Source organism: Dreissena polymorpha, chromosome 5, assembly GCF_020536995.1.
Source record: "Dreissena polymorpha isolate Duluth1 chromosome 5, UMN_Dpol_1.0, whole genome shotgun sequence".
Taxonomy (NCBI): domain Eukaryota; kingdom Metazoa; phylum Mollusca; class Bivalvia; order Myida; family Dreissenidae; genus Dreissena; species Dreissena polymorpha.
The window spans coordinates 11,157,689-11,182,593 of record NC_068359.1 but is presented as its reverse complement, the minus strand read 5'-3'; the positions used below and the strand labels follow the sequence as shown (position 1 = coordinate 11,182,593).

General features: G+C 35.7%; 1 long non-coding RNA gene across 6 annotated transcripts; it reads left to right on the top strand.

The window, feature by feature from the left end:
- The first annotated feature begins 981 nt into the window (after window positions 1-981).
- Window positions 982-16,369, top strand: LOC127832499 (uncharacterized). 6 transcript variants are annotated; one of them, XR_008026925.1, is made up of 8 exons: window positions 982-3,429; window positions 9,643-9,961; window positions 11,856-11,972; window positions 13,375-13,464; window positions 13,935-14,045; window positions 14,217-14,632; window positions 15,238-15,283; window positions 15,605-16,369. It is a non-coding gene; the product is annotated as an uncharacterized LOC127832499 (long non-coding RNA). The 6 variants fall into 6 exon arrangements; XR_008026926.1 differs by lacking the exon at window positions 9,643-9,961 and adding an exon at window positions 3,824-4,142 and having other exon boundaries at window positions 983-3,429; XR_008026927.1 differs by lacking the exon at window positions 982-3,429 and adding an exon at window positions 8,447-9,248 and having other exon boundaries at window positions 14,220-14,632.
- The last annotated feature ends 8,536 nt before the right edge of the window (window positions 16,370-24,905 follow it).

The window sequence follows — 24,905 nt, the reverse complement described above, 5'->3', positions numbered from 1 at the left end:
TATTCAGTTCCCCATTTATGCTTGGAAAGTCGTCGAAGGCTGGAGACGGGAAGTAACTGCGCGTGGACCAGATTATGGATATGAAAAACACATAACAGGGCTTGAACGGCACGTGAATCGCCTTGTTAATACACGATTTCTCCCGTTCAAGCCCTCTTTTTGCCAAGTTTCTGCACCCCGCCAGATGGCATTATAGATAGAGTTTATGCAATAATTCTATTTAAAACGCCATCGATTGCTTTTTATTAGGGATACTTGTTATGAAAAGATAATACTCTAATTTGATGATATTTTAAATGTGACCATCAGAAATATTCCGTTGATATTCTAAGTCGTGTATGCATTTAGATGATAATCATCGTGTATTATTGATACTTAAAAATCTGTATATCTGTATATATCTGTATATATCTCGTATAATATAACCTGTTCATTTTAAACCGACTTGATGATTAACAAAGGTATTGCCTTGTTTCTGTCGAGCTCGAAACTCTTTTGACATGTTTAAAGTTTTTCCAATCGATTAATGTTTTTTTATGTTACACTTTGCCTGTACAGCATGTTTGAAGCGCGTATTGAACAATATTTATTGCACATATAACAGTCCTTAAGCAATATATATAGTATATATATATATATATATATATATATATATATATATATATATATATATATATATATATATATATATATATATATATATATATATACTTTTCAAATTTAAAATCAATCCTTTAATACAATTTAATTAGTTACAATGCGTCAGTGGGGTGGGGAGTACTGATGTGCTACGCAGTTAATCTGTATGACCTTGAATAAAGCACCGGTCATGTTGAAAGGAAGATCTCAATAATTATTGAGGGCCAGGTTAAATATTTCGCGCTACTACCTTCCAAGGTGGGTTTATTCATCCGGAAAATTTCTGCAAGCCGGGAGCCACCACCTTTATACTCAAAATAGACTATGTCGGAACATAGTGTAATGCAACCTAGGATAAAACGATATTCGACAGTTCAATCTTCTTTCAATATATACAAAAATATTTGTCGAAGAGCGGGATGGGAGGTGAGATTTACCGATAGCAGGTAAGTATTTAATAATTAAAATGAATTTTACTTTAAAAATGTGTTTTAATGCCATAATACGTTACCTGCTATCTAATAACTGAATTTGCAGCTGCGGTGGGAAGGTTTGCGTATAGCTCCCCAATCCCCATCACAGCAGAACTCATAACAAGAGTTATTAGCTAATGATAGCAGAACCCATAACCAGGGTTATCAGTTAATCTTCGTTAGTACGGTATTGACTTTGACTCCTCGGATAAGAGTAAGTATGTCTATGTCGTAAAAGACAAAACCGTTTGTGAAAGCCAAAGGAGGCCCAACACATACAAGTTGTCTTGTTGGCACTCCAGAGAACGATGATATAAAAGAGGAAAATGTGGTCGGATTCCTCCAGAAAGCATCTTGGAGCACGTCATAGAGTAGGGTGTGATAATATAAGCCCACAAAGCTGACAGAGCTCGTAAGTCATGAGGTCTCCTCGTAATTCATGCGGTCTGCTCTTAAAAAGGGACAAATCTCTAGATAAGAGAGAAGAGTAAGCCTTTTTTAGTCGAGGCTACCCAACTAAAAATAGAAGTCGCAGACACATCCTTCACCCATTTTTGGGGGAATGAACAGTCTCTTGCGAGAACCTCGAATTGACTTAACTCTGCTGAGATAGAACTTCAAAGCCCCGACTGGGCAGATGAGTATATCTTCATCTTCAAGAAAAACTTGGGAACTTGAAGCGTTAGAAGCCATAGAGGGGAGTTGATTTTTAGCAAGGAATCCTGGCTGACACAACAAATTGACGGAGCAATTGGATAAAAACGAAGATGGCCGTCTTCGATAGAAAGAGCATGAATTTTACTTCTCCGTTTGGCTGAAAAGAAGTAAAATGCTCTTCTAGTTTAGGAACTGGTAAGAAGCCTTGGTTTTGGTACAGTTCGTGGATGACTTTTTCCGAGCCATCGTCAATGATGACTCATCATAAGAACCGTCCATAGGCCATCATGTTACACACGGCCCTAATCTTTCATAAAGTCGATACATTTGCGGAAAAGCTCACGTCGGTGTTTATAAGAGAAGCACGTGAACTGGACAATCGCCGTTTTGCAACAACTATAACTTCCTCTGTCTACTGTCTCGTACTATTTTAGTCTCGAGTTGCACACTATACCCAACGATGTATCGTATGTTCTATATAAGTATTTTCACGACAAAACTATGGGGATTCTTAAATTTCATAACTATTCAAGTACATTTATTTATTTCTTAATTAAATACTGAAATTAGTTTTTTTCCTGTAAAATTCGTATCTAGATCGAAAATGTATACATATTATCGAATTTAATTTTTATAAGGGCATCGGTATTAATTGTTTTTATGTATTTTATTAATATGACATTTATACCGAGTCAAAGAAAACGCTATCTTATAAATAACGGCCAATTTTCGTTGAAATTGTGTGAACTTTGTAATATTAAAAAAAAACAATGAACACTTTTTTAAGTGTCGCGTAAAACTGTCCATAGATCAATCGATCTCGATTCATAAAGACGTTTTTGACACTCGTCTTAAGCAGCCTGTTTTACCGATTTTCGTCTTTTTGAAAAAGTACTTGAATGAAAATAAATGCAAAACTGTAAAAGTGTAAATATTAATTGTAAATTTTAAACATATTTTAATATGTCATTTGAATCGATCTCGATACCTCTAAAAGCAAACAACTAAAGTGGTACAACTTCAGCACGATGGTATTTGAATTTGGTCAGTAGTTTAATCTCAAGTAATATGTATTTTATGATGTTTCTTAGTCATTAGTTCTGTTCTGCTGTTTGGTATATTGTTTGATACGTATATTTTTATTTAACTATTTTCATTTTGTTAACAAAATAATCACTTTGCAAAACTGTGAATAATCCCTTTTAAATTATGCAACCTAGGTTTTGTGATCAAATTTTTTATATATTTTCTTTTTAAGAGGATTGACAATTACAAACATGATTCATTCATTGTTACATGATTGTCTGTCCTACTTATAAAATTCCCATGCGTTTCTCTTTCGTGAACAGGAAAAGTCATAAACAAAACCGTTCACTAAAACTTCCATGTTATTTATATCAATGCAAATTGTTAATTCTTGAAATTATCAATTTATAACGATTAGTTAAAATATAACAACTGTCTGTTGTATGTATGTGACGAGTTGTTAGACAATTGGTGGGTCATTTTCCTTTTACAAAGGACATACTCTCGTAGTGATAATACATTTTTGTTCTGCTGGTGCAACTGTAAATGTAATTGAACGTTATTGATAGGAAAATGTCCTGTTTGTAATGGACTGTTGTGAGTACGCTTCTTCTAAAATTTATCGCCGGTACACGTAAGTATACTTCTTATTTAACATTAGAACTATATAATATTATAGTAAAATATATAATAATATCAGATCATCAAACATAATTGTGACATTATAGTGTATTTCAGTTGATTGGTTTTTCTTGCACTATCAACAAAACTTGCGATTGCGTATTTTCATTTCCGAATGATTATTCAGTAATTGTAAAATACTTTAAAAATTAACAGTGTGTTAATAAACAGTTTTCCCTTAAATAATAGCAGCATTACCATACTCAACTTTTTTAAATCTTAAGGTCCGCAACCTTAACGGTGAGGATTTTGATTTAATACGAAACAATTTTGTTTCCAAAGATAAGACTGTAACGTACACATGCATGTGAAGTTAACTAACGAGATAACATCGCATTTGTTTTCAGCTGACACTGTTCCCAACTTGAAGATGAGTGTCGGTCGTGTTTCTATAGAGGCTTTCAAGCTTTCATGTTTGATTTCTGGTGGGCAAGTTCAACATTTGGAGTTTCAACGAAAATATTCAGTTTGAAACTATTGCCGCAATAGCAATCATCAATAAGACATGTGAATATAAATCAACGGGTAAGGTACAGTGTTTATGTCTGACAGCCAATGAAGTTATCTGTATTATCCCTGTACACCAGAACGAAATAGAGCACTCATGAAGATGTTCCTCTTAAGTGCATGGACATCTGTCTGGAAGCAATATTGTTAATGCAAGTGGTGAGTTAAGGGGTTTGTATACTTCTTTTAATGCTTTTGCTTTGTATGCCTTGGTGTACACGTTAAGTAAATATAATAACAAAGTATATCGGAATATTTCTTTACGCAAAAATAATAAAATTATTTAAATGCGTTTGAAATTCTTAAGTATGTACATGCTGATAAAATATATACATATATATATAGAACACTTTAATTAACACAAGTAAAATTAATGAGGCAAATCAAACAATTGATTTAAATAGGTAATTTATTTAAAACCACACACCTTGAAATGCAGTTCATAAGAAATCAAACATTTGAAACGCTGGTTCATATACCTTCATGATTGTTAATATATTACTGTAGATAATTCGTTGTCATTTTCTATTTTAAAGTATAATGATATGATATGAATATATGCTTTCTAACAATAAAGCAAACATTTCACAAATGATTTGTTTTAATAACATTTTTTATCTTAAATTAGCAATATTGATATTAGGCAAAAGCAATCGCAAAAAATATTACTTTCCGACCTTATAGTTGTATTTTGTCAATTTTAAAAGTCGTGGATACTTCAAAGTCGCCCAGGTTCGGTATTAACTCCTTTAAAGAATATTACTTCCGTTAGAAAGTAAGTTTTCATTTAAGTAATTTCCTTGTTTAACAGCTGACCATTTTTGTTTCAATTGATTACATTTTCTTTCCATGTTAGCGAGCTTCAACTGTTTAGCTAGCATTGTGTGTGGTCCGGATATACGTTTCTGAAAGTACTTATTTCAAGCGTTTAAAAAGAATTTATATTTTTATATGTAGGTTATTCTGTTGCATCGAAAGTGCAGTTTTTAGTAAGAGCAATGTTCCAAAAACTTGGATTGAATTAAACCATTCTAGCACTAGCAGACATATTTTTTTTTCCAATGCAAGTGCTCCCTGCTGATTTAATTTATATGATAGATTGTTGCATTGAATAAAGTCGGAACATGATTAAATAGTAAATATGTTATAACAGATAATGATTACCACAACATTTTCGTTAAAAGTGTACTGCTACACACATAGAATAGGAAAACTTTGTCGAGAGTTACTTACTTTAGTAACTTCAAAAAAGTATGGTTCAGTAGTATGGTTTTACTTCTTCTTGGACTTTAACATGTTCATAATGTCAAATTACCACGTGTGATCTTTAACACAATTTTATTAATGGCAAGCTATAATATTTATGTTTTTATGACAATCTGATTATACTCCTTTAATTGACGTTTCGGCATTATGCCTTTATCAAAACAATGGAAATTATGTTTGAATGGGCTAGATATTTAAGAGGCATACGCTTTTTGACAGAAGAACAAATAATTCGCACTCTTTGGGTTACCTTAATGCGATTTAAAAAAAATACGGAGAGGATGTTTGAACTGCACAATTACTCTATTCAAGTGTTTTTTAATCGCGAGAACAAAACACCCATCGGACAATCGCCACGTTAAAGATCAGATATTATGTTTTGTCTTACGAAATATATGGACGAGCCGATAGCAATAAACGACAAATTAACGTGGAAATTAACGTGGAAAATGCAATTTAGTTTTTAGTAAATGTGGAAATACAAGTGTTCAATTACACAAGATGTTAATTGTATAGTAAGATGTCTCTTAAATGGGTACATTTCCTGACAAAAAGAAACTGGGCTAACTATACTAACTAATGTCAAAATCACATACGTGCTTTGGAATACATTTTTCAAGTATACACTCGTTCGATGTCATAAAACGAAGTATTGTATCCGGACCGATACTAAGCTTATCAAATTATGAAAATGCGATTTCCAATATGTGCGCTTTTATGTTAACCATATTTGTGATAATTGATCAGAGAGGGTTAGGTATCTTATTGGATTATTTTTTTAACATCAGGCACCAGCCCAAAACCTTCCACGGTTATCCACATCTCGGAAGCAGTAACTACGTCTGAGAGATACCAATACATTAGCTTTGGAAATGAAAGACTGATTACAACTTCTGTAATTGAAGGTTTGTCACATACAATCGATCATATATTTCCATTATTCGTTTACAGTTTGTCATCAAACACGTTTTCTAACGCTTTTCATGGTTATCAATATTCTGGTTACTTCGAATTTTTATTTAAATAGACATATTCACAAAATTTAAGAAAACCCAGATATGTGTACACCTCTTAAACATTCTTATTAATATTTTGTTATCGTCTTTAACTAAACTTAGTTGGACTGTAATATGCTATATTGAATATTTTAAAGTTTGAAAAGAGCTCAGCTACCAACATTCCTCATTAATTGATACCAGTTTAAATATCTGCCTACTTGCAAAGATAATAAATAATAATGGTGCATGGAAACTTTAGTCTGATTGAATGTCTGCTTTGATATCTCACATGTGTTAACAAAAAACTCACGAATCATCGGCAAAAAATGGTTGAATAATTTCTGGTTAATTAATGCTAAATTAAAGGTATGTATTCGTTGGCCTTGAATAAAGCACCGGTCATGTTGAAAGGAAGATCTCAATAATTATTGAGGGCCAGGTTAAATATTTCGCGCTACTACCTTCCAAGGTGGGTTTATTCATCCGGAAAATTTCTGCAAGCCGGGAGCCACCACCTTTATACTCAAAATAGACTATGTCGGAACATAGTGTAATGCAACCTAGGATAAAACGATATTCGACAGTTCAATCTTCTTTCAATATATACAAAAATATTTGTCGAAGAGCGGGATGGGAGGTGAGATTTACCGATAGCAGGTAAGTATTTAATAATTAAAATGAATTTTACTTTAAAAATGTGTTTTAATGCCATAATACGTTACCTGCTATCTAATAACTGAATTTGCAGCTGCGGTGGGAAGGTTTGCGTATAGCTCCCCAATCCCCATCACAGCAGAACTCATAACAAGAGTTATTAGCTAATGATAGCAGAACCCATAACCAGGGTTATCAGTTAATCTTCGTTAGTACGGTATTGACTTTGACTCCTCGGATAAGAGTAAGTATGTCTATGTCGTAAAAGACAAAACCGTTTGTGAAAGCCAAAGGAGGCCCAACACATACAAGTTGTCTTGTTGGCACTCCAGAGAACGATGATATAAAAGAGGAAAATGTGGTCGGATTCCTCCAGAAAGCATCTTGGAGCACGTCATAGAGTAGGGTGTGATAATATAAGCCCACAAAGCTGACAGAGCTCGTAAGTCATGAGGTCTCCTCGTAATTCATGCGGTCTGCTCTTAAAAAGGGACAAATCTCTAGATAAGAGAGAAGAGTAAGCCTTTTTTAGTCGAGGCTACCCAACTAAAAATAGAAGTCGCAGACACATCCTTCACCCATTTTTGGGGGAATGAACAGTCTCTTGCGAGAACCTCGAATTGACTTAACTCTGCTGAGATAGAACTTCAAAGCCCCGACTGGGCAGATGAGTATATCTTCATCTTCAAGAAAAACTTGGGAACTTGAAGCGTTAGAAGCCATAGAGGGGAGTTGATTTTTAGCAAGGAATCCTGGCTGACACAACAAATTGACGGAGCAATTGGATAAAAACGAAGATGGCCGTCTTCGATAGAAAGAGCATGAATTTTACTTCTCCGTTTGGCTGAAAAGAAGTAAAATGCTCTTCTAGTTTAGGAACTGGTAAGAAGCCTTGGTTTTGGTACAGTTCGTGGATGACTTTTTCCGAGCCATCGTCAATGATGACTCATCATAAGAACCGTCCATAGGCCATCATGTTACACACGGCCCTAATCTTTCATAAAGTCGATACATTTGCGGAAAAGCTCACGTCGGTGTTTATAAGAGAAGCACGTGAACTGGACAATCGCCGTTTTGCAACAACTATAACTTCCTCTGTCTACTGTCTCGTACTATTTTAGTCTCGAGTTGCACACTATACCCAACGATGTATCGTATGTTCTATATAAGTATTTTCACGACAAAACTATGGGGATTCTTAAATTTCATAACTATTCAAGTACATTTATTTATTTCTTAATTAAATACTGAAATTAGTTTTTTTCCTGTAAAATTCGTATCTAGATCGAAAATGTATACATATTATCGAATTTAATTTTTATAAGGGCATCGGTATTAATTGTTTTTATGTATTTTATTAATATGACATTTATACCGAGTCAAAGAAAACGCTATCTTATAAATAACGGCCAATTTTCGTTGAAATTGTGTGAACTTTGTAATATTAAAAAAAAACAATGAACACTTTTTTAAGTGTCGCGTAAAACTGTCCATAGATCAATCGATCTCGATTCATAAAGACGTTTTTGACACTCGTCTTAAGCAGCCTGTTTTACCGATTTTCGTCTTTTTGAAAAAGTACTTGAATGAAAATAAATGCAAAACTGTAAAAGTGTAAATATTAATTGTAAATTTTAAACATATTTTAATATGTCATTTGAATCGATCTCGATACCTCTAAAAGCAAACAACTAAAGTGGTACAACTTCAGCACGATGGTATTTGAATTTGGTCAGTAGTTTAATCTCAAGTAATATGTATTTTATGATGTTTCTTAGTCATTAGTTCTGTTCTGCTGTTTGGTATATTGTTTGATACGTATATTTTTATTTAACTATTTTCATTTTGTTAACAAAATAATCACTTTGCAAAACTGTGAATAATCCCTTTTAAATTATGCAACCTAGGTTTTGTGATCAAATTTTTTATATATTTTCTTTTTAAGAGGATTGACAATTACAAACATGATTCATTCATTGTTACATGATTGTCTGTCCTACTTATAAAATTCCCATGCGTTTCTCTTTCGTGAACAGGAAAAGTCATAAACAAAACCGTTCACTAAAACTTCCATGTTATTTATATCAATGCAAATTGTTAATTCTTGAAATTATCAATTTATAACGATTAGTTAAAATATAACAACTGTCTGTTGTATGTATGTGACGAGTTGTTAGACAATTGGTGGGTCATTTTCCTTTTACAAAGGACATACTCTCGTAGTGATAATACATTTTTGTTCTGCTGGTGCAACTGTAAATGTAATTGAACGTTATTGATAGGAAAATGTCCTGTTTGTAATGGACTGTTGTGAGTACGCTTCTTCTAAAATTTATCGCCGGTACACGTAAGTATACTTCTTATTTAACATTAGAACTATATAATATTATAGTAAAATATATAATAATATCAGATCATCAAACATAATTGTGACATTATAGTGTATTTCAGTTGATTGGTTTTTCTTGCACTATCAACAAAACTTGCGATTGCGTATTTTCATTTCCGAATGATTATTCAGTAATTGTAAAATACTTTAAAAATTAACAGTGTGTTAATAAACAGTTTTCCCTTAAATAATAGCAGCATTACCATACTCAACTTTTTTAAATCTTAAGGTCCGCAACCTTAACGGTGAGGATTTTGATTTAATACGAAACAATTTTGTTTCCAAAGATAAGACTGTAACGTACACATGCATGTGAAGTTAACTAACGAGATAACATCGCATTTGTTTTCAGCTGACACTGTTCCCAACTTGAAGATGAGTGTCGGTCGTGTTTCTATAGAGGCTTTCAAGCTTTCATGTTTGATTTCTGGTGGGCAAGTTCAACATTTGGAGTTTCAACGAAAATATTCAGTTTGAAACTATTGCCGCAATAGCAATCATCAATAAGACATGTGAATATAAATCAACGGGTAAGGTACAGTGTTTATGTCTGACAGCCAATGAAGTTATCTGTATTATCCCTGTACACCAGAACGAAATAGAGCACTCATGAAGATGTTCCTCTTAAGTGCATGGACATCTGTCTGGAAGCAATATTGTTAATGCAAGTGGTGAGTTAAGGGGTTTGTATACTTCTTTTAATGCTTTTGCTTTGTATGCCTTGGTGTACACGTTAAGTAAATATAATAACAAAGTATATCGGAATATTTCTTTACGCAAAAATAATAAAATTATTTAAATGCGTTTGAAATTCTTAAGTATGTACATGCTGATAAAATATATACATATATATATAGAACACTTTAATTAACACAAGTAAAATTAATGAGGCAAATCAAACAATTGATTTAAATAGGTAATTTATTTAAAACCACACACCTTGAAATGCAGTTCATAAGAAATCAAACATTTGAAACGCTGGTTCATATACCTTCATGATTGTTAATATATTACTGTAGATAATTCGTTGTCATTTTCTATTTTAAAGTATAATGATATGATATGAATATATGCTTTCTAACAATAAAGCAAACATTTCACAAATGATTTGTTTTAATAACATTTTTTATCTTAAATTAGCAATATTGATATTAGGCAAAAGCAATCGCAAAAAATATTACTTTCCGACCTTATAGTTGTATTTTGTCAATTTTAAAAGTCGTGGATACTTCAAAGTCGCCCAGGTTCGGTATTAACTCCTTTAAAGAATATTACTTCCGTTAGAAAGTAAGTTTTCATTTAAGTAATTTCCTTGTTTAACAGCTGACCATTTTTGTTTCAATTGATTACATTTTCTTTCCATGTTAGCGAGCTTCAACTGTTTAGCTAGCATTGTGTGTGGTCCGGATATACGTTTCTGAAAGTACTTATTTCAAGCGTTTAAAAAGAATTTATATTTTTATATGTAGGTTATTCTGTTGCATCGAAAGTGCAGTTTTTAGTAAGAGCAATGTTCCAAAAACTTGGATTGAATTAAACCATTCTAGCACTAGCAGACATATTTTTTTTCCAATGCAAGTGCTCCCTGCTGATTTAATTTATATGATAGATTGTTGCATTGAATAAAGTCGGAACATGATTAAATAGTAAATATGTTATAACAGATAATGATTACCACAACATTTTCGTTAAAAGTGTACTGCTACACACATAGAATAGGAAAACTTTGTCGAGAGTTACTTACTTTAGTAACTTCAAAAAAGTATGGTTCAGTAGTATGGTTTTACTTCTTCTTGGACTTTAACATGTTCATAATGTCAAATTACCACGTGTGATCTTTAACACAATTTTATTAATGGCAAGCTATAATATTTATGTTTTTATGACAATCTGATTATACTCCTTTAATTGACGTTTCGGCATTATGCCTTTATCAAAACAATGGAAATTATGTTTGAATGGGCTAGATATTTAAGAGGCATACGCTTTTTGACAGAAGAACAAATAATTCGCACTCTTTGGGTTACCTTAATGCGATTTAAAAAAAATACGGAGAGGATGTTTGAACTGCACAATTACTCTATTCAAGTGTTTTTTAATCGCGAGAACAAAACACCCATCGGACAATCGCCACGTTAAAGATCAGATATTATGTTTTGTCTTACGAAATATATGGACGAGCCGATAGCAATAAACGACAAATTAACGTGGAAATTAACGTGGAAAATGCAATTTAGTTTTTAGTAAATGTGGAAATACAAGTGTTCAATTACACAAGATGTTAATTGTATAGTAAGATGTCTCTTAAATGGGTACATTTCCTGACAAAAAGAAACTGGGCTAACTATACTAACTAATGTCAAAATCACATACGTGCTTTGGAATACATTTTTCAAGTATACACTCGTTCGATGTCATAAAACGAAGTATTGTATCCGGACCGATACTAAGCTTATCAAATTATGAAAATGCGATTTCCAATATGTGCGCTTTTATGTTAACCATATTTGTGATAATTGATCAGAGAGGGTTAGGTATCTTATTGGATTATTTTTTTAACATCAGGCACCAGCCCAAAACCTTCCACGGTTATCCACATCTCGGAAGCAGTAACTACGTCTGAGAGATACCAATACATTAGCTTTGGAAATGAAAGACTGATTACAACTTCTGTAATTGAAGGTTTGTCACATACAATCGATCATATATTTCCATTATTCGTTTACAGTTTGTCATCAAACACGTTTTCTAACGCTTTTCATGGTTATCAATATTCTGGTTACTTCGAATTTTTATTTAAATAGACATATTCACAAAATTTAAGAAAACCCAGATATGTGTACACCTCTTAAACATTCTTATTAATATTTTGTTATCGTCTTTAACTAAACTTAGTTGGACTGTAATATGCTATATTGAATATTTTAAAGTTTGAAAAGAGCTCAGCTACCAACATTCCTCATTAATTGATACCAGTTTAAATATCTGCCTACTTGCAAAGATAATAAATAATAATGGTGCATGGAAACTTTAGTCTGATTGAATGTCTGCTTTGATATCTCACATGTGTTAACAAAAAACTCACGAATCATCGGCAAAAAATGGTTGAATAATTTCTGGTTAATTAATGCTAAATTAAAGGTATGTATTCGTTGGCCTTGTTCGTAATATACATTGATGTACACAACAGTAAACAAAATAAACTATTTTAAGTTAATGTTCGAAACTTATTATTTGATGTGCGATGTTCATAGATATAAATTGAGTTCGCGTCATGTACCATATTTCCGCTTAAAATGGTCCATATGAGGTGGAGTACCCGTTCCGATTTCCCTTGTGGCGTGGTTTTTACCGCCCATTATGCCATTCAGGAAAATATCTGTACTAGTTGTATCTACTCTATGGCATTTGATATTACATGCCATTTTTCAATCAACATAGTGAGTTTGTTTTTTCCTTCACGACACGCGTCCGCACGGTCTATGACATTTTTATTACCCATAAGACAAAACATAAATAATGGTCAATCCATATCTCATAAAACTGCTATTCATGAACATGCGAACACGCACCATTTTACGTTTAAAGCCGGATAATAATTCCTTTACACTAATGAATAATACGTTTCTAATACAAAACATAAGCAATACCTACACAGATTTGGCCGATAATATTAAATTATATGTTTAAAACATATTAGAATGAGAGTTTTTGTTTTTTAAGAAAATAGTTTATGGAGCAATAAATAAACCATATATGTGCTTCAATCTAGACATGAAAATGTCACTTTGTTTTGTATATATTGCAAAACACATCTACGTGTTCAATTGAACATGATAATATGACTTGCATAAAAACTATTTACAAACAATATCAAAATAATTATTTATGTTTCATAAACATTCAGTTAAACCAACGTCATTGTTCGTTAACTAGGAATGGGATAAAAATACGTAAATATGCATCACGAATTCAGAGCTCACATGCTAATATTTCATATGAACACAAGAAAGTCGTTAATGTTTTTTATTTCGATTAGACTTGTATTAGATGTATACGATGGATTGTCTTTTTTTATATATAGAAAAACCGGAAAGCGCCAATATCACCACGACAGGCAATGCAAACAATACGGCAGAAATTAATCGTCAAGAAAGTGATAAAAAACCTGCCTGTAAGTAAAAGAAAGTCTTATGTGTCACTTAATGTATAGTTTAACAGCCGCAGAATGCTTTTTTATCAAATGGGCGTTACCAAGTTACATAAAAAGTGTATGGTGGCTTTATAAAAAGTAATTGTATGTCCTAATTGGTTTCATAGCCAGGATGTTTAAGACTGTGATTTGCAAATTCATTAAGTGATTTAGTGCGCTTAGAAATTAAAACCAAGTTTAGATTGAAAACTTGAAGAAGCTAGACAACAGTCCAATATGAGTTCATTTTTAAATACAAGGTTTTGTTCTTGTAGAGTAACGTATCAAACAACATTTTATTTGTGTTAATTTTTTACAAAGTTGCATTCTAAAGCACGTATATCATATATTATTTATTAACGATATATTTATGCACCTTAAAACTGTAAAAATGACACCAAGCATTTTAGCTTTATTAAAAAGAAGTACTGTCTACGTAATGTTCTTTACAGCAATGTCGAACAGACAGTTTATGATCATAATGGCAGTTGTGGGTGTAGCGATTGTTATTGGAACTAATGCGTCCATCTGCACCTATTGGAGAATGAAAAACCGTTCAAGAGGTACGTATTGTTTGAATATGATCGACATAAGTAGTTATCATTCATATTTCATGTTACAATATATACCGAACATGTATGATTCATGAATACTATGTTTATGAGCTGTTAATATCCCGTGTGTGTTCTTAGTAGAAGCCAAATAAAATATTACTAAAATATTTAATACGACAGTAGAACCACAATCCTCGACGATAATGCTGAGCGATATAGAGACGACCACAGAAGAGAACACAGACGTTCATTATTATGAAATAGAGGACACACCAAGTCATTTCAGTTATGACGGTTCCACCGTGCCTAAATCACTTAACACAATAGAAGCAATAGACCACTTCGAAAATATCTCACAAGTTCAGTACAAAAATATTGCCTTAACGTCAACAACTGAACTCACCAATATGATCCAGATAAATACAAAGGGACACGAAGACAACACCTTGCAAACACGCGTCATTGACAAAATAATATTTACCAGATACCGTGCAAACTCAGTACAGAGGCCTCTGCATCCAATAGCAGCAACATCTTAAGAACAGCACAAGTACATGGTGGTTTTATGACATTAGTCGATATCAACATTTTTGGCGGTAAGAGAACACTTAATTAAACAATCCGTGTAGCATACAGAGAAAGAATATGGTACTGTTTTGCTTTTTTCGTTGCGTCTTTCTGTCTTTACGGATGTCAAGAAATCTATAAATACTCAAAATATCAATTTATATGTTCGCTAAAGCACACATGTCACTAATATTTAAAACAGTATTATTGACAAAAATAAGCATACACAGTAAACGCAGATCATCTGTTACAGAAATCACGTGTTTAGCAGTTCAAAGAACATCTGAGTTTGGTTTGTGATTGTGAAACGAGCACGTGGTTATGTTTGTGATTTCTGACTGATGAAAATCAATCCTTTAGCAATAGCTGAAAAGAGGTTTAAACTTTCCGAATCAAATTACGTATTTGTCTTTTGCAATTTAGCAATAACGATCCACGTCATAGGGCATTTTTCCCGCCGAAGGAATATTTTTAAAATTCTTAAGTTCATAATGCTATTGTTCATGTTTAATACACAAACATTTCAATAAAATATATTGTTTAAAGTGAAAGATCGAAATGTAATTGCACCGGTGGCAAATAAAATATATTTTCAAAATTTATCAATCCCAAAAGGCAAAACATATATTTTCAGGTGCTTTTGCGGATTCAGATGGCCCTCACGATCCACCTTGCAACAGGTCAGTCTTGAACATTTGTTAAACAAATAATGTGATGCTTTGCCTATGTCAACCTGTTCTTTTATCGTGAGCAGATGATAGCAAATATTATTTTAAAACCACAAAAAATGCCAAATGTGTTTACATGTCTGATTATTTAAACATATGTTACATTACGATATATTGTTTACGCCTTTTTTATCAAATCGTATGTTAAACTATTTAAAATCGCTTCGCTTAAAGACAATACAAGACGTATCTTATGCGTACTCAACCGTATATAAATAATAAGTGTTTGCATTGGTTTGAAAACGATTGTTTGATACGATGATACTATTTTAGGATCAACATGAAATGCTGTCATTACGAAAATCTTGACCCAACCGGACGGGATGGAAACTCACAGTACACCACACTGGTTTGAAGCATGAATAAAACCAAATAAATATCCGTATGGTGTTTTGATTTTCTGTTGATTGAAGATTTTAATTATTTATTATTTATTTATGCAACTTTATTTTTCTTTGATACCGTGGAATTTAAAGTTTTCAACGGAATAGAACATTGTTTTGTATTTATATACATATAAATAAGCGGCATCGTATGTATCCTTGCGGCAAGCCTCGCCGTAAAAATATGCTTAGCCTTTCCTGATATATTACAAAAAGATCAGGCAGTAACCTGTTATTCTATATATATGACTAACGATAATTATCTTGTATGCTTGTATTATACTCACAACAACTGACTGACTTCTGATTTAAGTTTAAGCGCTAGATTCGGGAGATTTAGAAGGCAATAAAAGAAAATGTACCAATATTGTTCACAACAGAAACATAGATATCATCTCTTTTCTTATTTCAAACGTTTCCCTTTATGTGGTGTGTGGTATTCTTTAACAACCGCGACCTTTCCTCTATCACGTTGAGTCACTTAATCTAAACAATGCACAATTGAATTATATGCTGACTTTATATACTGACTTCATGGACAATGTGCTGTACCTGCATCTTTATTTTGTCACAATCTTCAATTATACTGTACAATGACTTCAACACCATTTTATTAAAGATTAAAATCCTGACCACAATATGTATACCATGTATGTTTAACCATATGTACATCAGAAAAATAAACTGTTCATCGTTTTATGTTTCTAATACTTTTGTTTCATACTAAAAATAACACCTTACTCATAGTCACGAGTGAATTTGTTATTCTCAATTCCCAAAATACTATCAAATCCTCATTATCAACAACATAATCATAATCATCATCATAATGATCATCAACATCAATTCATCATTATTATCCACGTTAAACTAAACAGTTAATTTTTTCTTATAAAAAAATAACAACAACAAATTAGTGTGTCTTTGTATTTGACAGAGCTTACGACACATTCATGCAATAAACAATAATTCTGTATTTAATGTGCAACAGAAATTGAAGTCAATGGTACCGCTTAGTTGAAGAGTCTAAAGACGCCCGTAAACGTTGGTACATTCTTCTCATATATCTTACGAACTGACAGGATACCAAACCAATTATTTATGGCACATCGTTATACGTATAATTTAAAGTGCACATGTGTGACATGCGCATATTGCATTAATACACACCAGACGTTAAACGTTAACCTAAAAGCATACAAGTACACACTTTAACCCTTTAACCACATAATTCAAAAGCACAAGTCCAAAGTCGCGATGCGCCGACCATCCACCCGCTACCCGCCGATGCTCAAAGCGCACACAGGACGCCCCGAATACCCATGCGCCGCGCAAAAGTGCACAGAGAGAAGCATACGTTTTGTTTAAAGAAGCTGCGATATTTACAAGATGCATCCATTACCATCAATTAATGGAAGTGCACATGATTTCATGTACACCTAAACAATAATCATAGTAATGAATAATTCAGGTTCAATCACAATAACTTTTCTGTTCTTCCTTTTTTCTTTAAATTGCACAGGTGGCGTACGAGGACCCATGGCTCAAGCCCGATGTCTTGGCGCCTTAATCACCTCCTGAAACCTCTAATTTTAGAGAAATCTAAAAATAAGCAGCTATAACTATATCTTAAACATCAGGTATTATTTTCGAAAACCATGTAAATACCGCATGGTAACATTCATGTTCAAATCAACACAATTAACAAACACCAAAGCAGCCCGTATGCACATTGGACATCGACAAAACAAACAAATTAACAAAACCATAACAACCATAAACATATACTTCTAAATAGGGTAGTTGAATCATCAGTTATTGAATAATTATATGTTCATATGACGAAATTTTGCAACAGCTGCATTAAACACCCACATCTAACCAGTCACAACAAAACGAAACAAAATAAAGTTATCGTCATAAAATATAGAAAATAAGAAATAAGAGCGGGCACCAAAGGATGACTTATGCCACCTAAAAACGCTTGGTAGAAGTTATGAGCTTTTTTCGAAACCTAAACGCAGATTTCGAAACCTAAACGCGGACCCTAAGTTCAAGGTCAAGGTCATAGGGGTCAAAATTTGTGTGCGTTTGGAAAGGCCATGTCCATATACACATGCATGCCAAATATGAAATTGCTATCTGAAGCAACATAGAAGTTGTGAGCATTTTTCGAAATTTAAACGCAAAGTGTGACGAACAGACGGACAGACGGACGGCAGACGGACAGACGGACGGACAGACGGACGGACAGTCCGATCACTATATGCCCTCCTTCGGAGGCATAAAATGTCTTAGAATATCAAAATAAATCAGAAAGCCACATAAACTACAGAGCGGAGACTATGCTATATCCTTGAAATGAACTAAGTGACCCCGTGACCTAGTTTTTGACCCGGCATGACCCATATTCAAAATTTACCCAGATATTATCTTGATATAACTTCTGACCAAGTTTGGTAAAGCTCAGATGAAAACTACTTCTATTAGAGAGCGGACACCATGCTAAATCCTTGAAATGCACTAAGTGATCCCGTGACCTAGTTCTTGACCCTGCATGACCCATATTCGAACTTGAGCTAGATATTGTCTTGATACAACGTCTGACAAAGTTTGGTAAAGATCAGATGAAAACTACTTCAATTAAAGAGCGGGCACCATGCTTAATCCTTGAAACGCACTAAGCGACCCCGTTACCTAGTTTTTGACCCGGCATGACCCATATTCGAACTTGACCTAGATATTGTCTAGATACAACTTCTGACCAAGTTTGGTAAAGATCGGATGAAAACTATTTAAATTAGAGAACGGACACGAAAAGTGTGACAGACTGACAGACTGACAGACAGACTGACAGACAGACTTGACAGACAGACTGACAGACAGACTGACAGACTGACGGACAGTGCGAAAACTATATACCCCCTTTTCTTCGAAAGGGAGCATAAAAACTGGTTACATTAAACGTTCAGTACGAAATAAAATAAATGATCAATATATATGGCCGAAGAATTATCTTGAGGAAGTGAGAGTCTAAAGTATGATACACCTCAATTAGCATTGACACTTGCATTTAAAGCACTATATGAACTTAATAATGGAACAAAATAATCAATGAAACTTCAGACTTTGACATTCATCCATTCACAGTAAAAGAATCGTGTCTCGTTATGATTCCGTCTCACATCAACTAAATAAGTGAACTGAAAATAAACTAATTAACAACTTCTATCATTTCAATATTACATGTAATTTTTACACACACATGTTCATTCAGGTGCGCGAGGGCGGTTGTATCACCCTTTTATTCTCCTTCCCCATAACTTATGCCTGTCAAATACACTGCTCGAATCGCTCATAAGATTCGCAACTCATCAAAACACAAAACGAGAAACCCACGAATTTTTCGCGCTAAAACATAAACGAGAAACCCGTGCATTATTCGTTTAAAAACATGGCCGTGCTTTCTCTTCTGAATAACGATACCAATAAAATACGATACCGTTTTTATCAAAAAGAGGAATATTTTGATTTGCATGCACGATTAAAACTGGTTAAAAAGCATGATACATAAAAGTTAGAATACATTTAACGATGGCTAAATATGATTTATACAGTCTACTCTCGTTATCTCGACATCGAATATCTCGATATTCTCGATATGTCGAAGTCAGCTAAATTTCCCAACCTTTTTCCTTCTTTATCTATATGAATAAACATCGCATATCTCGATTTTCGTTATGTCGAATATTTCGATATCTCGATATAAAAATTTGGCCCGATTCCCGAATTTACACGTGCTAACTGTGGTTTATCTCGAAGTGCGAATAACTGCCCCAGTGTCCATTCTACACATAGATGGTGACGTCACTACGTGTCAGTAAGACCGGTGTGACACAATGTCCCAGTGTTCGCAAAGGTGAGCATTTTTTCTTTGATACTTCACCGTCCCGCTTCGCCCGGCTGCTCCCGATACTGTGCGGTAGATAATTGATCCGTTCATTGCATCAATGGCCACACGTGTGTAATGTCGTTAGCCATTAACACTTGAGTAAAGCCTGTCACTATATATATATATCTTTATTGACTCAAATTTCTGAAGATGTACATGATACAAACAAACGATACAAAAATAGCACAAATACACACGACAGTCAGTAAGTAGAGATTAAGTCAAATTGTTATAAATATATGTATACATGTAAATACATAGATAGTTTCCAAGCATGGCCCTTGGTTATCGCAAAGGTGTACTTTATTGCTCAGTTCTTTGAACGCGTCATATTGGTACCCTAATCAGCGCCCTGTGCACTTCACTAATAAAAACTATAGCGAAATTTGGAAGTGCCAGGTTTAGGGTTTGACGACATGCGTGGAGTTCTCTTGATGACTTTACCGCGAGTACCGATTGTAGAAAATTGGCGCAGTTAATCAGCAACTCTGGATAGAGTTATATAGGTATCAAGTCTGATATGACGTCGTCAATCATTCCCATGAGGTACAGCACCAGTGCTGCAGGTTCTGCGTTTTTAAGTGTTCGTGCAGTGGTGCGCTTAGTGGCCGAACGGTTTCTATGAACGCTTCTAGATGTGTCGGCGAGTCTTTAAAGGGGCACTCAAAAAGTGCGTGTACCACTTCGATGTGCATGTACTGGTGTGTGCACTTTGAGCATAAAACGGGTTGTACAGGAGTATTTTTGCAACATAAACGAGCAACTTCATGAGCGATAGGCTGTCTTGGCGGATCTTCGAGACTCTCCATATGGTATCCGGTTCCAGGTTATTGTGAACTTCTTTGAAAAGCGAAAATTCTTTATGTTGTTCGAGCCTCATTCGCCATTGACTGGTTTCGTTTTGGCGCACTGCCTTTTTACATACAGATTTCCATTTCTCTATTGACGGGAATAAACTGTTGGTTTTAAAGCTCGCGAAGTAGTCTTCAAGGTGATATGTCTGAAGAATTTTCACAATTTCTGGAATAAAGCTAATTTTCCGGTTTTCGCACAAATCAAACTTACACAGTCTTAGAATGAAAAGCATATGGCACGGTTCGTCTGAAGGGGCGTGGCATAGTGAGTCAAGGAACGCTAACTTGTGTAAGTCGATAATCGCTACGATGGATGTCATTCCCGCAAGGCCGAGAACCATGTCTGAGCGCGTGAGGTGGGGGAGACCTTGGGCACGTTTAAAACAAAAGTGGTGGGCTACCTCGAGTTGTTGCATGTCGGCAATGGAGATACTGTTCCACAGCTCGCAGCCAAACAGCGCTCTGGGAATGACTGCGGTCTTGTACAGTTTAATCGCGGTGTTTGGGTTTGCTCCGGACCTTCCGGACACTTTCTGGAAGAGGGAAAGGAACGTGCCTCAAATTGTCTGTTTCACAGCGTCAATGTCGTAAGGGTATTTTCCACTGATCGACTGGATTATACCTAAATGTTTGTAATTTGCCGCTTCAGGTATTTGTGTGGAGTTATATGCAATCTGGAGAGTGGGTACTGCTTCGGACCGTTTTCGGCCAATGGCCATAACGGCACACTTGGAAGCGTTGTATGTGAAACGCCACTTGTTGGCGTATGAGTTGCACTTCTCCACAAGTTCGTTTAAGCCGCGGCGCGAAAGCGACAGGAGTACTACGTTATCAGCTTGGGTTGGGGAACATAAAGACTGGTCGCCGATCTTAAAGCCGTATGGGGATGACGTGAGTTCATTTAGCAGGTCGTTTATGTAGACGATGTAAAAGAATGGTGCACATATGCTGCCCTGACGGGTGCCCTGTTCAATCGGGAAGGGTTCCGAGACAAATCCACGTGAGAGTACACGACTTGTGCAAATTTGGAGTGACTCAAAGATAACTCGGAGTAACTTGCCACGGACACCAAGCTGGTGAAGTTTGTAAACCAGTCCGTTGATGCAGACTTTGTCGAATGCTGACTGAGCGTCTAGATAACATGCGTGGAGGCTGCTATCACGTTCGGAGCAGTAGTCGCGAGCATCTTGTAGCATGTATGATACCATTTTGCAGTTTTTGTTTTTCTGGAACCCGTATTGTACCTTATTGAGTTGAGACCACGCTGATGTGTTTTCTAAGCGTTTCATTAGCAGCTTTTCAAATAGTTTTGCGACCACTGGAATAAGAGATCTAGCCCAATTGCTGTTGGGGTCAGTCGGATGCTTCCCCTTTCCTTTATGCAGGGTGACAATAAGACCATGTTTGAAACCGTTAGGTACTTGGCAGTGGGTCAATATCGAGTTGAAGACTTTGACAAGACCCTCTGTTAAGTTTGGGCCGCCATATTTCAGATGTTCATATGTGATGTTGTCGAGTGATTCGCTTTTGTTGTTTGGTAGTTCCTAAATTCCCAAAATTGTTTTAAGAAGCGTTTGTATGTCCGTTTTGAGACGCATTTTTCAGCCGCAGAACTTATGCATCGGACTATATGGGAGTACGTCTCATTGACGTCTGTGTAGTCCAACTGAGTCGAGCGCAGGTGCTCACTTATGGCGTTCTTGTATTCATTGATTTCATTGGAGTTTGACCAACGGTATGTCACCCTTGGTAGTGCTTGAGAAGAACATGTTTCATCTTGGCTGATATCGATAGAGAGGCTGATAAAGACTGGGAGATGGCAAGAAACGTTCAGTGGTGCATCAGGTATGACCCCGCAGCTGTTGACTGTATGTGATAAACGTTCGTCTAGTTGTACATGGTCAATGCGCGAGGGATTGGCGTCATTGTAAGGGTAAAACGTAAATGGGGGACCACAGCATGACACTGTGTCCGTAGCAACATATAAATGGAGAGATTTAGCAAGTTCCGTAACGTACATATCACGGGATCGGAGATGAGTGGTGACGTCTGATCTGAGAAATCTGGCGTTGACGTCGCCCATAATGAGGATGTAATTAGATTCGGTGTGCACAGTACATATGCCCCATAGTTGGTCCACTGAGCTTTTGAAGCTGCTAATATCGTGGTTAGCTGCAGGGAGGTAGACTTGTAGTATGAGAATTGAGATGGAGCTGCAGTATTTGCGTATGGCTGCAATTCTGTCGCTGTATGTGTCTACGATTTCAATCAGGTTATGAAGATCTTTATGCCACGTGATTGCGACGCCACCTTTCCCGAAGTAACGACCATTGGCGTATGCTGGGTCGGCGCATGTGATGGTACTTGCACGATAATTTGTGTCAATACTGTTTACAATGTAAGCGTTGTTGTCGCGGAGCCAATGTTCAGAGATGCCTCATATAGATATTCGTTTGGTGTTCAATTCTTTAAGTAAATACGGGATGGCTGTCATTATGCCTGTAGCGTTAAATGAAAGTAGGCGAAGATCCAAGTTATTTTGTGTAAGAACTATTGTGGTTTGTTTCGTTCCGGAAGCGACGCACGTATTTCTTGCGCTGAATCCATGGGCGGCATGATATGCCTTCTGGCCAAGTGATACTTTCGTCAATTTTCTCAGCCTGCTCGTTTCCCACTACAATTTGAGCAACTGTGCAGTCGTCGCGAGATGTTACAAGGAATTTGACAGATCTATATGTTATTCTCATATCATTTGTGAGAAAGTCTACTAGGCCTTCAAGATCGCTGTCTAGGCAGATGCCCTTTATAACGTGGGAATTGTGATGCTTTCTAGCTACTGTGCTGAAGCGACCGCGACCCCGGTTTGTTGCTGGAAGCCATCCAGTTGCGTGGCAACATAGATATCATGTTGTGAGGTGTCCTGTAGGTTGTGTGAGTCGGGCCGCTCGATTACTGTTTGGTTGGGAACTGGGCTGCTAGTTACAAGCAGATGCTCTGATGGAGGTAGTGTATCGATGAGTATTTCGCGTGATTTGCGCGCTCCTGTGGTGTTGTGTTGTTCCATTGAGCAGGGATTCATAGCTCTAGGAGGTGGTTTCAGGCGCACAGTCTGCGTGATTTCGGTCAAGCGTGACATTGTCTTTGTGTTGATGCTTATGTCTGCTGGAGAAACTTCTCGTGTTCTTAATTTTTGAGCATGTAGACCAGCCGCACTGGTTTCCGCGACAATAATATGGGCGGATGTTGTTGAGCACGCGCATGTTGGTTTGATGCCGCAGAGCCTTAGACTATCTTGGAAGCTGTTACACACTCTATCAAGCTTAGAGCTAATTGTCGATGTGGACTTTTCGAAAACCGATTCTTTCGCCGTAATTGTCAGAGGCAATTTTATGTTCACATTGATTGAGACGTGTATGAACAGATTTCAGTGCTGATTCGTGTTCCTACTTACTTATAGTGTCGCCAGTGGAGCGCGTAATGTCGTCTTGAAGCCTTTGCGTCAAATCGTTTAACATTATTTATTACTGTTTTTAATTGAGGTTTCAGCATCCTTTAACTGTCCGATGCAAATAGAGTTGTCGCTTACCGTTGTTTGTAGAGTAGAAATGTTATCCGAAAGAGTGTTTTTTCAAGTTTCATTAGTGTTCGTGATATGGCTACAATTCCATTTGACAGAACCAGGTGTTCGCTATTCGAATTGCTTACGTCGAGATGCTTGCTATGATGTTTGAACATGACTGCAATTCTGACTTTACTGTGTGAAGATCGTTATGTAACGTGTTTATGTTCTCGTTTACTTTGCACATATTGCTTTTCAGTACCGTAACTTCTGCTTTCAGAAACGCATCAGTCTCTTTAAGGTTGATCATGTTCAGATCTTGGGTTTGGTTTCGAGCTGGTGTTTGTTGTGAATTGACTATCAGTTCGTGCTGGGAACGGTATAGATCGTCGACGTCAGTAACATTTCCATCTAGGAACTTCTGAAGTAGGTAGCAGTCTTCGGCGTACTTTTTCGGGCCGTTAGCTCCGCGGCGTTCCTTCAGACTTCCGGTTGGGCAGTTTTCACATAGACGCGCTCGTCGAGATAAGTCTTGGCGGTATTGTGGCAGAGGGCTGTCGTTGTTGTCTGACATGTCTAGTAGTTTATATATGTATGCGTCTTTCACCCAACCAAAGAGTTCATTGTTAAGGCGATCAAAGACGACGGCGTCAACTTGAAAGGATGATTCCAGGATCTGCGATATGAGTGATTGCGAAATTCTTCAACGTTTTGACTAGATTGACTTATTTGTCCGCATTGAATATCTGGTGAGGACTGGTAACTTTGCACAGGATTCAGTGTCGTAAAGCACAGGTTATCCCCCGTGAGTGACATGCTTTCGTAT